Source organism: Protobothrops mucrosquamatus, unplaced genomic scaffold (assembly GCF_001527695.2).
Source record: "Protobothrops mucrosquamatus isolate PMUCROS unplaced genomic scaffold, P.Mucros_1.0 scaffold80, whole genome shotgun sequence".
NCBI lineage: Eukaryota > Metazoa > Chordata > Lepidosauria > Squamata > Viperidae > Protobothrops > Protobothrops mucrosquamatus.
This window is the reverse complement of record NW_015386457.1, coordinates 242,437-255,015: the sequence shown is the minus strand read 5'-3', so window position 1 is coordinate 255,015 and position 12,579 is coordinate 242,437.

The following is a 12,579-nucleotide window of genomic DNA, read 5'->3' as shown; positions in this document are numbered from 1 at the left end:
TGTGTAATCAGCTAAATTTGCAAACATATGGGTGTGGGTGTAGTGGGATGGGTGTATGGCAGTGGGTGTATTTTCAAGCAGATTTGCAAATGATGTTTCTTTAACTTTTACGAAAGGTAAAGCTGTCTATGATTTTTACTTCACTTAGGCCTTATTTGAATTCAAATAGGATTAGAGTTGGGATTAGGATTAAATTAATCACTCTGGGGCTGCTAGGATTTAAGTTGTTTTTCCCCCCTTCATTTGAAAAAATGATTTTAAAACTACATAGAAATAAAACCTTTTAGAAAAAGGTTGTGGCTGCATTTTAGGGAATTCCTTTTCCTACATTCAAGGCACTGATTTTATAACTCCACAAAAATTAAAAGCATGATCAAGCTATTATTTATTTTATAATGCACAAAGTAGGCTTTGCTTCCCAATAAAGTGTAGCTTAGGGTTGTGTTAATTATGCACTTAATTTTGGTTTGAATCCACATAGGAGTAGAACTAGATTTGGGGTTAACTGTATTCTAGGGTTAACTGTTACATTTTGGTTGATATGTGCAGTAGACATGGACCCTGTGATTCAACATCATGTGTGAAAAACAGCCATGTCACTTTTTTCAATGTCGTTGTAACAGAATTATCTCCTCCTTCTATCACTATTTGTCTCTCAATCTTTAATTTTTTCCCCCAGACTATTTTCAACAGTGAATAATATTTCTAGGGGTAAGTCCATTGTATGTTCCAATTGAGAGGTATTAGAATATTTGCCAATGAAAGTGTATTCAAAACTGTCAAGTCTGTTACATCTGGAAATTAAATGCAAATTTTGCTTTCCCCCTCTTCCTTTGATATCAAGAGACAGTAGATAGAGATTTCAGAACAGGGAAGCCTGACTTTAAAAAAAAAAAGAGGCTCTTTTTCATTCTGCACTTAATATCTGCAGAACTATGAATAGTTATAAAACTTTCATTTTTAAAAATTGCATTCTTTCACAGTTTTGCACTTGACCATGCAGTTTTCAGACTTCAGATTTCAGAAAAAATCCCTAACCTGAAATGGTAAGATTATATTTCTTTTGCAACAGTAGCATTATCATATGCTCCAGACCCTTATTTTCTCTCACAATTGCAGCACTAGACAGTGGTTTGTTAAATGTCCATGTGCTATATTAAACATACAACACACACATGCACACATTAGCACAGCCATATCTCTGAAATGAAGGGGCTCCAGTACAGACTCTGTGGTTGATAACTGCTAACTTCTTAAAAAACCATTCATTGACGCTTCTTGTGATTCTTTGTCATCTTGAATGACATTTGCATTCTCTCTAATAGAGACCAAAAATATAACATGAAAGCTACAGCATTTGCTTGTTAGACAACCTGGTAATAGGTAATTTGCTATTGCTCACAATGGGTGTTCCACTGTGGTTAATTACTAATACCTTTTATGGGTATGTGTGCATTAGGAAGTTTGGCTTCAGTAGCAGTGAGATGGTTTGTGATTGGCTTCTATCAGCGTATTTTTGAAAACCACACCAGTTTTTCATTTGATCTGAAGTATGTTGCTTCCTGGTTTCCAAATGCAATATTTCCTGTTTGGTTAAAGACCGGATATAATCCATCATCTCACTAATGGTTAATAAAAGATAAAATGGAAGCAACAGCACATCCTGATCAATGAAACTAGCCTGGAAATACAGAGATCAGACATTACTTTTTTCCCCCTCTTCTATTTTGAGCTTGTTGGATGTACTTCTTTTTATCACAACAGTGTCATATAATTGATGCTGCATCTGTATGAACTGAATGGCTGGTTATGTGCTTTCTTAGGGACCATGAAGTTAGACCTTTGCAAGGATAATTTGTTCCCAATTATACACAGCCTGAAAACAAAGACCACTTGAATACTACCTACATTAACAAATTCACTCTCTGTCAATTGCAAAATGCAGCTCAACTCTGAACAGGCTTACATCCTACTATAACAATACCACCATCGATCAACATCTCCCTATCCGAGGTTCTCAGGAAGGACTTGATAGGTGGGTTAAATGACAAATTCAGTTTAAACATCCGGGCTGCCTGTGCGACCAGCCAAAATAAAAATAAAATTATAATAAAATAAAAATATAGCCAGTTTGCTCCAGTGGCTAAGGTACCAGACTAGAAACCAGGAGACTGTGAGTTCTAGTCATGAAAGCTGACTGGGAGACTGGGTGACTCTTAGGTGGAGAAAGGAATATTAGGTAGATTTGCCACCTTGAGTTATTTATAAAAATAATAAAGGTGGGATAAACATAAACCAAAATTAGCAAAAATAATAGACATACTGAACTATTACTCCATAGTGCAACCGCCACATTTTTCCAGTTCAAAAATACTTAATGTCTTCCAGTAGACAGAGAAAGTCTGTATATCAAGGCAACACAGAACATTGCTTATTCTGTTTTCAGATCTACATGCATACATCCATTGCTTCAAGCATTCTTTTTATGGATATGTCTTGACAGTTTCTGTCTACTTTTAGCAACCTCAGATTCACCTTTATAAAGCAGTCATTCTTTGTCCCTTTGTCCCACCTTTTGAAATAGCAAAGCAATTCATAACAAAATAATTCATATATTTTATTATATTTGTTTTATAACACAATAATTTTAGTCTAATAATTTCTCTATTTTCAATTTTCACTATAAACATGTATTAAGAAATTTTGGGTGAGAAGGGCAGTTTTTAAACAAGCATGAAGGCTTCTTTTTTTGCAACAAAAGTATTTTTTGTGTATGGCTATTTTTATAAATAACATGCCTATGTATTTATGTATATAGATAGGTAACTTTACATCTAGAAAGTCTTCAGTTATTAATACAGATCAGAATAATAAAATGTTTATAAGCGATAAGCTGGGAAAATAGAAGCTAGCTTATCCTTGCTGATTGAAAATGATGAGAACTGTAGTTTGGAACATTTAGATGACTTCAAATTACAGAAGTGTAAACCAAATTGTTAGATTATAAATGTAATAATCAGCATGATAATCTCTCTTAATCAATGAATGCAATAACCAGCATGGGAATTTCTCTTTAGCCATGACACTAGTTGAATGACTATGGGTCATTCTCAGAATCTGTTAATGTCCTTGAACAGAATATGGAACCAATTTATATTTTTATTAATTTTATTAATTTATTAATTATTTTTATTGATCTGGTAACGTGCATTTGGTTTAAAAATGCGGGAGAATTAAGGAGTGACTGAAAGATAATTGATCTTAATATCCATATACATTACTTATATGTGTTCTACAGTGCTGACTATTTAAATATATCAATATTTAAATATACCTATGAGGACTTTCTCTGTGCATCCATTCCACAGGATGTCCTAATTTCATTTTTCATTTTTGTCATATATAAAGTACCATTATGCATAGCAAAAGATATACAGTATATCAACAAAGCATTCACTGGAGTATTGGTTAGAACTATGGTATTTAATATTAATTTATGGATCTCATAGTATCAAGTTTGTGCGACTGAAGGTTCTTCTTTTTGGTTCATAAATTGTTTCTTTTATTTCTTGTAAATGAAATTAAAGGAAGAATTACCAAAGATGCATAAAGTCTACATGCTGTAAAATGTAAAGCTGTCACTTGAATGTGAAATTTTCTTATCTTAGTCTCCTCATGTTATAAGGGAAATGGGTAAGTTGTACTGTTCCCCATTTACTGGAGTTAATTTCTTTTTTTTAGATACATGTATTTTATCTTTTGTTCCCTATATTCTTTTGGGAAGCCTGATTAAACATATTGAGAACATATATACCAGCGGTTCTCAACCTATGGGTCGCGACCCCATTTGGGGTCGATCGACCATTTCACGGGGGTCGCCAAGCAAGGCTGTCCACCAATTTTTTTCCCCTTTTCCGGCGGGTGCCTTACCTCCCTTGAGCTGGGCCAGCTGGTGGTCGGCCTGCTCCGTCTCTGCCTCTTGCCAGCTACGCCTTGGCCGGCGCAGGGGGCGGAACCACGCATGCGCAGCGCTCCCGGGCAGGGAAAGTCCTCGACTTACGACCGGTTGGGTAGTCCTCGACTTACGACCGGTTTAGTCCTCGACTGACAACCAGTTTAGTCCTCGACTTATGACCGGTTTAGTCCTCGACTTACGACCGGTTGGGGGTCGCGGCATTAAAAAGGTTGAGAGCCACTGATATATACTATCCTGTCCTGGCAAAATTGTGAGTTATTGAATCATAGTTCTTAATGCTTTTTAAATAATTATTATATAACGGCTTTAGATAATGACTGTTTTATGTTTCTACTATTTATTTGGATTGTTACATAGTACAGTATGCCACCCAGAGTCACTTTTCATGAAATGGGTCATAGCCATATTTATTTATTAAATATTTTCCCCACTTTTATTATTTTATAGGTAACTCAAGGCAATGAGTTAGAGTTTCTGGTTAGAGTTTCTGGTTAGAGTTTCTCTCTTGTGTGCCTCATACTCACTATATCACTTTCAGCAAACCAAGTTGCAACTGATTAATTTATTTATAAGATTTATAAGTTCTGCCCAACCATTGAGTTCAAAATGATTGTCATAGTTTCATCCTTCACCCTTGTTTCTTGGCATAGTCTCTCGGGGGGAGGGGGGGAACAAACAACTTGTGTGATGCTATCACTCTTCTTTGCCTCAATTCCCTCTTCAAAACTGAGCATTTAGCACATGGTATTCAACCCCTTGCTACAAGCCAGCCTTAACAGGAAACATATTCTTCCTTATCTATTCCTGTCTCATCATCTTCCCCTTCTTCTAATATCTCCCTGTCATTGGCAGGTTTAAGGGATTTTTTTAAGTCTGGCCAAAATCTCGACTCGAAAGTTGGTTTCCTAATTTAAATACAGTTAATTTATACAAATCTTGCGCACGGTGCCTTAGCTCGATACTGACATGTGTTTTCTAAAATCCAGCTGTGTTTTATATTTCAACAGAAATAATTTATGGAACTAGGAAGTTAAGAGTAATTTTGGCTTACTCTTGATTTGGTAAAAATAAATTCATAAATATCTGTAGCGTCTACTGATGTTGTCTTTGTTTATACTGATTAGAGTTAATTATACTGGGAAAGCTTTCCAATGGAACTGTGCTTAAGATAATTGGATCTTGTCAGATGCTGTTAAAAAAGGCAAAATTGAGCTAAATTCAATGGCTATTTTCACAGATAATTATTATTTGCTTTTTGATCTTAAGCATGTTTATCCTGCTATTCAGATAGAAAGCATCTCAGAGCACATCACTTACAAAGCAAAATAAGTACAAGCCAGTTTGGTGTGGTGATTAAGTTGTTGGCCTAGAAATTCTAATCCTGACTTAGGCATGAAAGCCAGCTGAGTGATTTTTGGCCAATTACTCTCTCTCAACCCAACTCGTAATAAAACAGAACAGAACAGAATAGAATTCTTTATTGGCCAGGTGTGATTGGACACATAAGGAATTTGTCCCCAGTGCATAAGCTCTTAGTGTGCATACAAACTACAAAGTGATACATTGTAGCAGTGCTTTTTTTGTAAAAAAAAAAAAAAAAAGGGTGCCAGAACTCACACATGTCATACAACCTGCCTTACCTACCCTACAAGGTTTACCTTTGTAGTTGAAAAAAAAACCCTTCAATTTTTAGTGTATGTAAAAGAATTGGATTTTGTTCAAGGTAAGTTAATACTCTTAAGCCATGCTCTGGCTGTGGTGCTCCAGCGCTTCATGGCTCCTCCTAGAGGAGGCAGACAGCACCAGAGGGGACCCCGCTTGCACCGTACCACCAGCGGGGCATTTTCAAAAACAAACAAGGATAGGAAGGGAAACAATAGGAAAAGATCGCAACTCCGGAAAATCCATCAAAAAAAGGTGCCGGAACTCTGTTCTATGACAAAAAAGCCCTGCATCGTAGATCATAAATCATAGATACAATCACTAACCATAAGGTACAAACAATTGATAAATCATAATATATCAATAGGAGAAGGTAGTAGGAAAAATGAGAAGATGAGAAAAGATGAGATGGATGAGAAAGATGAGATGAGAAGGATAATAGCAATACAGCCTACTACGTGGGTAAATATCTTTAGGCATAAGACAGTGCTGTGGATATTGTATGTTCAGCAGAGTGATGGCACGGGAGAAAAAACTACCTTTGTGTCTAGTTGTTTCAGCATGCAAAGTCCTATAGCCAGTGGTGGGATTCAAATATGTGAACAACCAGTTCTCTGTGTGGATGCCGCTTCCAGAAGTCCATACTGGGCAACAAAAAATTAATTACCGGTTCTGCCGAAGTGGTGCGAACCAGCTGAATCCCATCACTACCTATAGCAGCGTTCTGAAGGGAGAAGCTGAAACAGTTTATGTCCAGGATGTGAGGGGTCTGTAGATATTTTCTCAGCTCTCTTCCTGACTTATGCAGTATATAGATCCTCAATGGAAGGCAAACTGGTTGTGTTGTGTCCTGAGCCTGCAAAAGCAGGCTCGGGACGTTGCAAGAGTCCCGGGCATTTACAAAAGCTGCCCGGGACCAGACTGAGTGGCGCCGGCCTTGCGCGCATGCGTAAGGCGGGAAAAGACCGCCTTGTGATTGGTTGGATTTGCCCGGGGATCAGAAGGTATAAATAGAGGCCTGCGTGCCTCTGCTCGGGTTGTTCGTAGATTGGAAGCAGAGAATAAAGACTTGTTAGAAATGCTTCGTCTCGAGCGCCATTATTCTCCGGACTTAACAGGTTGCAATTGTTTTTTTCTGCAGTCCTAACTATCCATTGAAGTCTGTCCTGTCCTGTTCGGTTGCTGTGCCAACAGTTATTGAGGTACAAATGACAGTCTCTATAGAATTCCCCTATAGAACTGTATCAACAGATCCTTGGGCAATCTGAGCTTTCTGAATTGACGCAGGAAGAACACTAGGCTGTTCCCCCGATTAGTATGCTCTATGGAAAAAAAAGATTAAAAATCTAAATAAAAAAAGCAGTGAACAAAAAAGAAGGCCTTTGTTCAAAAGCTTAAAAATCTAGAAAGGATGAAATATAAGAAAGAAGGGAAGAGAAACCAGAGTTCATGTACCAGGTTTAAAATGGTACATGTTTTTTCATGGCAACTCTGAGAAAGGATGAGCATGGTGCATTAATAGTAACAGTAGTAGTAGCAGTAGATGGATGATGATGATGATGATGATGATGATGATGATGATGATGATGATGATGATGATGATGATGCATAGATAATACCAATAGTAATAGGTCTCTTGGGTGCTGTCCCAATACAACTGGAATACCACTTGAATCCCATCGGCCTTGATAAAATCACCATCAGTCAATTATAAAAGGCAGCTTTACTTGGAACAGCTTATATCCTGCGATCATACTTTTAATATTATTGAACTACAACAGGTCCTTGGGAAGGGCTCAATAGGTGAACAAAACTGCTTAGAGCTCAAAGTGGCCTACATAACTGTATCTCTTGCTTTATCCCAAAACAGCAATTCTATGAGATAGGTTCCAATGGGAGGGTAACTGGCCCAAATATGGCCCACATTCATCCAGAGAACTCTGATATCAAGCCAGGACTTGCAACTGGGCTTCCCTTATTCAAATCCCAAGTTACCCACTATAATGCTTATTTGGTTTTTAGTGGGTCTGATAGAACGTTTCTTCTTCTTAACTCAGTTCCTTCTTAGAACAGTGGAATCCGTTCACCCTTAGAACAATTAATCAGTGGAACAATTTGTCTCCAGAAGTTCTGGGTACATTGACAGTGGTGGTTTTTAAGAAGAGATTGGACAACCATTTGTCTGAAATGTTATAGGGTTTCCTGCTTCTGCAGGGGGTTGGACTAGAAGACCTACAAGATGCCTTCCAGCTCTGTTATTCTGTGATTCCATTATTCTTACTGTTGCTGACTAAAATGACCATTGCACAGCTTTCCATCGCATTTTTATGTAGATGGAAGTAAGTATAAATTCCTTATTAAAAAACCACAAAATGAATGAAATATTTGTTCTCTTACCTTTATATGTTACAATGACTCTCCTTTGTGAAAATGATTTTTTATCTTTTGTACTGCATTATAAGCAGGCTCTGCCATTACTTTACTTATAATTAGGCTTTGGATACCTGGGAAATGAGTTTGAGCCTGCTCGTCATAAGGAAGTATCTAAGCATAGCTAGATGTGATTTAGATCTATGTTCTTCCCAGTTAGGTAGTGTAATTTTAACAAGAAAGGAAGAATTATAACTGTGCTTATAACTGCTGTAAAGAAAATTGGAAGTTCCTTCTTGAATTTTCCTTTTCTTATCTGTATTACTCTTTGCACTTTTTCTTAACTTTACTTGGGGCCAAGTAACAGTAAATTCATCTTTTTGGGGAGGGAGGGGTGCACTCCACCTATCTTTAAGAACTTGATAGGCCTTCCCTTCATCAGATGTCAAAATTGGACCCAGCCACACACATCTTCTCCTAGATGCCTTAGCATGCTGGATAACTTGAAAACCGTTTCCAATCTTACTCTCCAGGGAAGTTTGTTGAAAAGATGGTTAAGCTGAAGCTTCAGAGGTCTTGGGAAGAAGTGCATTATTTACATTTCTTTGAATCAGGTTTCAGTCTGGGACCCACTACTGGAAAGGCATTGATTGTACTTGGTGATCTATAACTAGATCAGGGCAGGGATTGTGAATCCATCCTGGCCTGCCTTGGTGTCTCACTGGTTTTTGATACCATCAGTCAGGGTGTCCTTATGGACTGGTCCAGGGGATTTAGAGTGGGAGATGTGGTACTGTGATTCTAGTCAGTGTTGATACCTGGCCAGTTCCTATTGGCTACTTCATGCTGTTGAAGATTGCTTCAGGTATGCCCTCTCCCTTCTAGCACTGAGCAATGTTGTGGCTTGGGCTGCAGGAGAGATCAGATATGTAACTTCTTCAGAGGGATCAGTCTACCTAATGCCAAAAAAGCATTAGACATTGCATGGAACCTTATATACACTGCATTTAGCACACTTTTGAAAGAATGATACACCTGCATTTTTAAATGAGAAGGCATTAGTCCTGTATTGAATAGAACATTGATTTAAATCAGAAAAGAGAACTGGGTTCTGCTAGCTATATGTTGATGTTTGGTCCCACATGAGCGCATTGTAGCTTCCTTGCTGCTTTGCCAATCAATACATCCATACCTTTTACCCCTTTGAGGAGAGGCACTGTTTCCTACTCCTATGACATTTTGCTTATTCCACAGGTTACTTCTGAGTGCTATCCTCTACAAGGTCAGAACTGTCATTTGCTGGAGGAATTACCATCCATTTTCAGCAAACCACAGAATAAATCTAGGTTCAATTAGTCATTCATTCCCATATACACATTCCCATCAGTGCAAATTTATCCTCTGCTCCTGCCTGATTGATAGGATACAAACCCAAGAAGTATAAAGTGGAACAAACCTGTGGCCTGTCATTAGACTATTTTTCACACACAGGCCTTTCAGTTTTTCAGAAGAGAGCTAAATCCAGATTTAAATAGCAGGTCAGAAAAATCAAAATAGGGCAAAGAAATTGGACATTTCCATAAATTAAGATAGTCTGAATGAAAGCTGCAAGTCCAAATGGGCTGCATTGAATAAATAATGCAGATATTAAGCAACTGAGCCACTTTCAGAGTATGTTCATTAGAAGAACAGATACATAAGTGAAAGCAGTGTGGGAGACTATAGACTCTGATGAGAATATAGAAAAGGGATCTTCAAACTTGGCCCTTTTATGACTTGTGGACCTCAGCACACTGGCTGAGGGATTCTGGGAGTTGAAGTCCACAAGTCACAAAAGGGCCAAGTATGAAGACCCCTGATATAGAAGATAAGACTATCACTCTGAACCTTTGCCATATTCAATCCGGTTCATCACTGAAAACAGTAGGGCAGTGTTTCTCAACCTTGGCAACTTTAAGATGCATGGACTTCGGCTCCAAGAATTCCTCAGCCAGCATGCTCACTCAGGAATTCTGGGAGTTGAAGTTCACATGTCTTAAAGTGGCCAAGGCTGAGAAACACTTCAGTAGGGAAATGTAGCCTTACACTTACAAATCCCCAAACAACAAAAGTTACCAATCTTCTTTTATGGCCATTATCCAGTGTCTATCTGTGATGACACCTGAGCTGATCTTTGCAAAACTCAAGTATTTCATCTGCGATATCAGTACTGGTTTCTGCCATATGAATTTGTTTGAATGGTTTATCCCTCTTATTAGATATAAATTGCTACGCCTAATGATGGGCATGGACTTGAACTATTTCAGGGGAAATTCAACAGACTCTTAGATAAAAATAGACTCTTTGCCTATGTGAAGATGAAATCCTAATTGTTGGAAAAAGGACAAATGATGCAAATGTTGAAAAAGATCCATGAGGCCCCAGTCCTTTCTTCAGTGCCGCATGGAGTAGAACATCAAACTGAATTTAGAAAAAGCGTTTTCAGAAAACCAGCTAGCTACAACCATGTCCTTGCCCCAACTCCTGCCAACCTAGCAGTTTGAAAGCATGCAAATGCAAGTAGATAAATAGGTATCACTTCAGTGGGAAAGTAATAGCACTCTGTGATGTCATGCTGGCCACATGACTGCGGAAATGTCTTCAGACAGCACTGGTTCAATGGCCTTGAAATGGAGATGAGCACTATCTCCTACAGATGGCAATGATTAGCGGAGTAAAATCCATGGGGAGTCTTTACCTTTCCTTACCTACTCAGCTTCAGCCTAAAGCCAGCCCTGTTTATGGTGAGTATTGATTGGATCATGTGCCATAAAGTAAGTGTTGACTCTTCTTCTTTATGCTGATCTGTCCATAATCCAGCAATGTACTCTTCCACTATGTTCTTTTCTTACCTTCCGCCTATCCCAGAATTACAGCCTTCTTCATCTAGCTGATTCTTTGCATAATGTGTCCAAAAAAGATTTGACCACAGTTTATTTGTTTGATGATCCACTTGTTTGTTTTCCATAGTATTCTTAGGAATCTTCTCAAAGACCAAAGCTCAAAAGCCACAATAGTCTTCATATTCTGCTTCTTCAAAGTTCAACTTTCACTTCCAAAGAGTGCCACAGGGAATACCATGGCCTGCATAATTCTGATCTTTGTAGGTGTAGATACTTGACAGCAGCTGAATATCTTTTCCAAGACTTTTGTGGCTTCTCTACCAAGTACTAGTCTGTGGCATATTACTTGACTGCTTGTTCCATGCTGTTAATGGCTGATCCTAAAGGGTAGAAGCTATCCACTATTTCAATATCTCCACTGTCGATTCTAAAAGATGAATATAACTATTAGAATTTTTAAGTTTTCATTAAATAAAGCCTTCACATTGTTTTTCATAATGTAAAGAAGCTAATATTTATTTTTAAGAGGAGACAGGGAGTAGTAAGGTATAGAACTTGGAAGAAAAAGGGGTGGGCCAGGAAACATTTGTGAATAAAAACAGTTATTACAAAACAATGTGATAACTGTATATTATTCATTGTAATAATTAAAAACAACCATAACAATTTCAAATAGCACTCCTCAGAACAAGACTTAGATTATTGCTGAATTCCAGCAACAGACAGAGGATAGTTTGGCAAAATAATGGGAAAGAGACCTTGAATAGAAACTACTATTAGGTTGCTTTTCAAATCCCTTTTTTACTATCACTGATCACAAGAAAATCATATGTCACTATGATGATGATGATGATGATGATGATGATGATGATTTAATATAGCCACCCATTCCAGAAAAAAGTGCAGTGGTGCTTAGTTTAGGTGTGCATATAAATGACAATGATTTATTGGTTACTATACTACTATAATTTCATGGAAAGTTCATTATTAACAGTTCATTGTTCCATTATTGATCCACATATTAAGATAGATGGTATAATGAGTTCTGTTCACATACTGTACATACATCCACCCCTTTGTCTATCTGCTCTATCAGCTCAGTGAACACTTTAAAAATTATTAGGAACAAGTATTTTGGACTTCACAGATGCAACACCTCTCTGCTTTTCATTAAAGCAGGCCAATATTTTTCAGTTTTCACATGAACTCATTACAATCAATACAACTCTTAGAGCACTAGATCCCTTTTTACAGACTGTTGTAATTGCCTGAAAAAACATTAGCTGACAACAACAGAGAGGTGTTGTGTTTATAAAAGTTCTGAATCATTTTCAAAGCATGCATAGTCTATTATCTATATAACTTACATTTTTATTATGAAAACCAAGACTTCACCTATTTCAGATGTCATAATCAAGTATCTTATTTCTTTCATTTCTACTCTGCTCTCCTCCCCAGGCCATTAGTAACATCACATAGCCTCACAATTCCCATGTAACAGCCTTGCTGATGCACCACAACTTCCTGATGTCCAAGCCCATTAATCAAATGCGTATAGATTTTCTACTCAGCTGGAGCCAGAGAAATCTAATTTCCAATTCAAATGCCAACAAAGTCACTAAGTAATTTTTAAGAGAGAGATTTGCACTACAATAACCACACAAAGGGATTTCGTTCATGGCAGGAAGC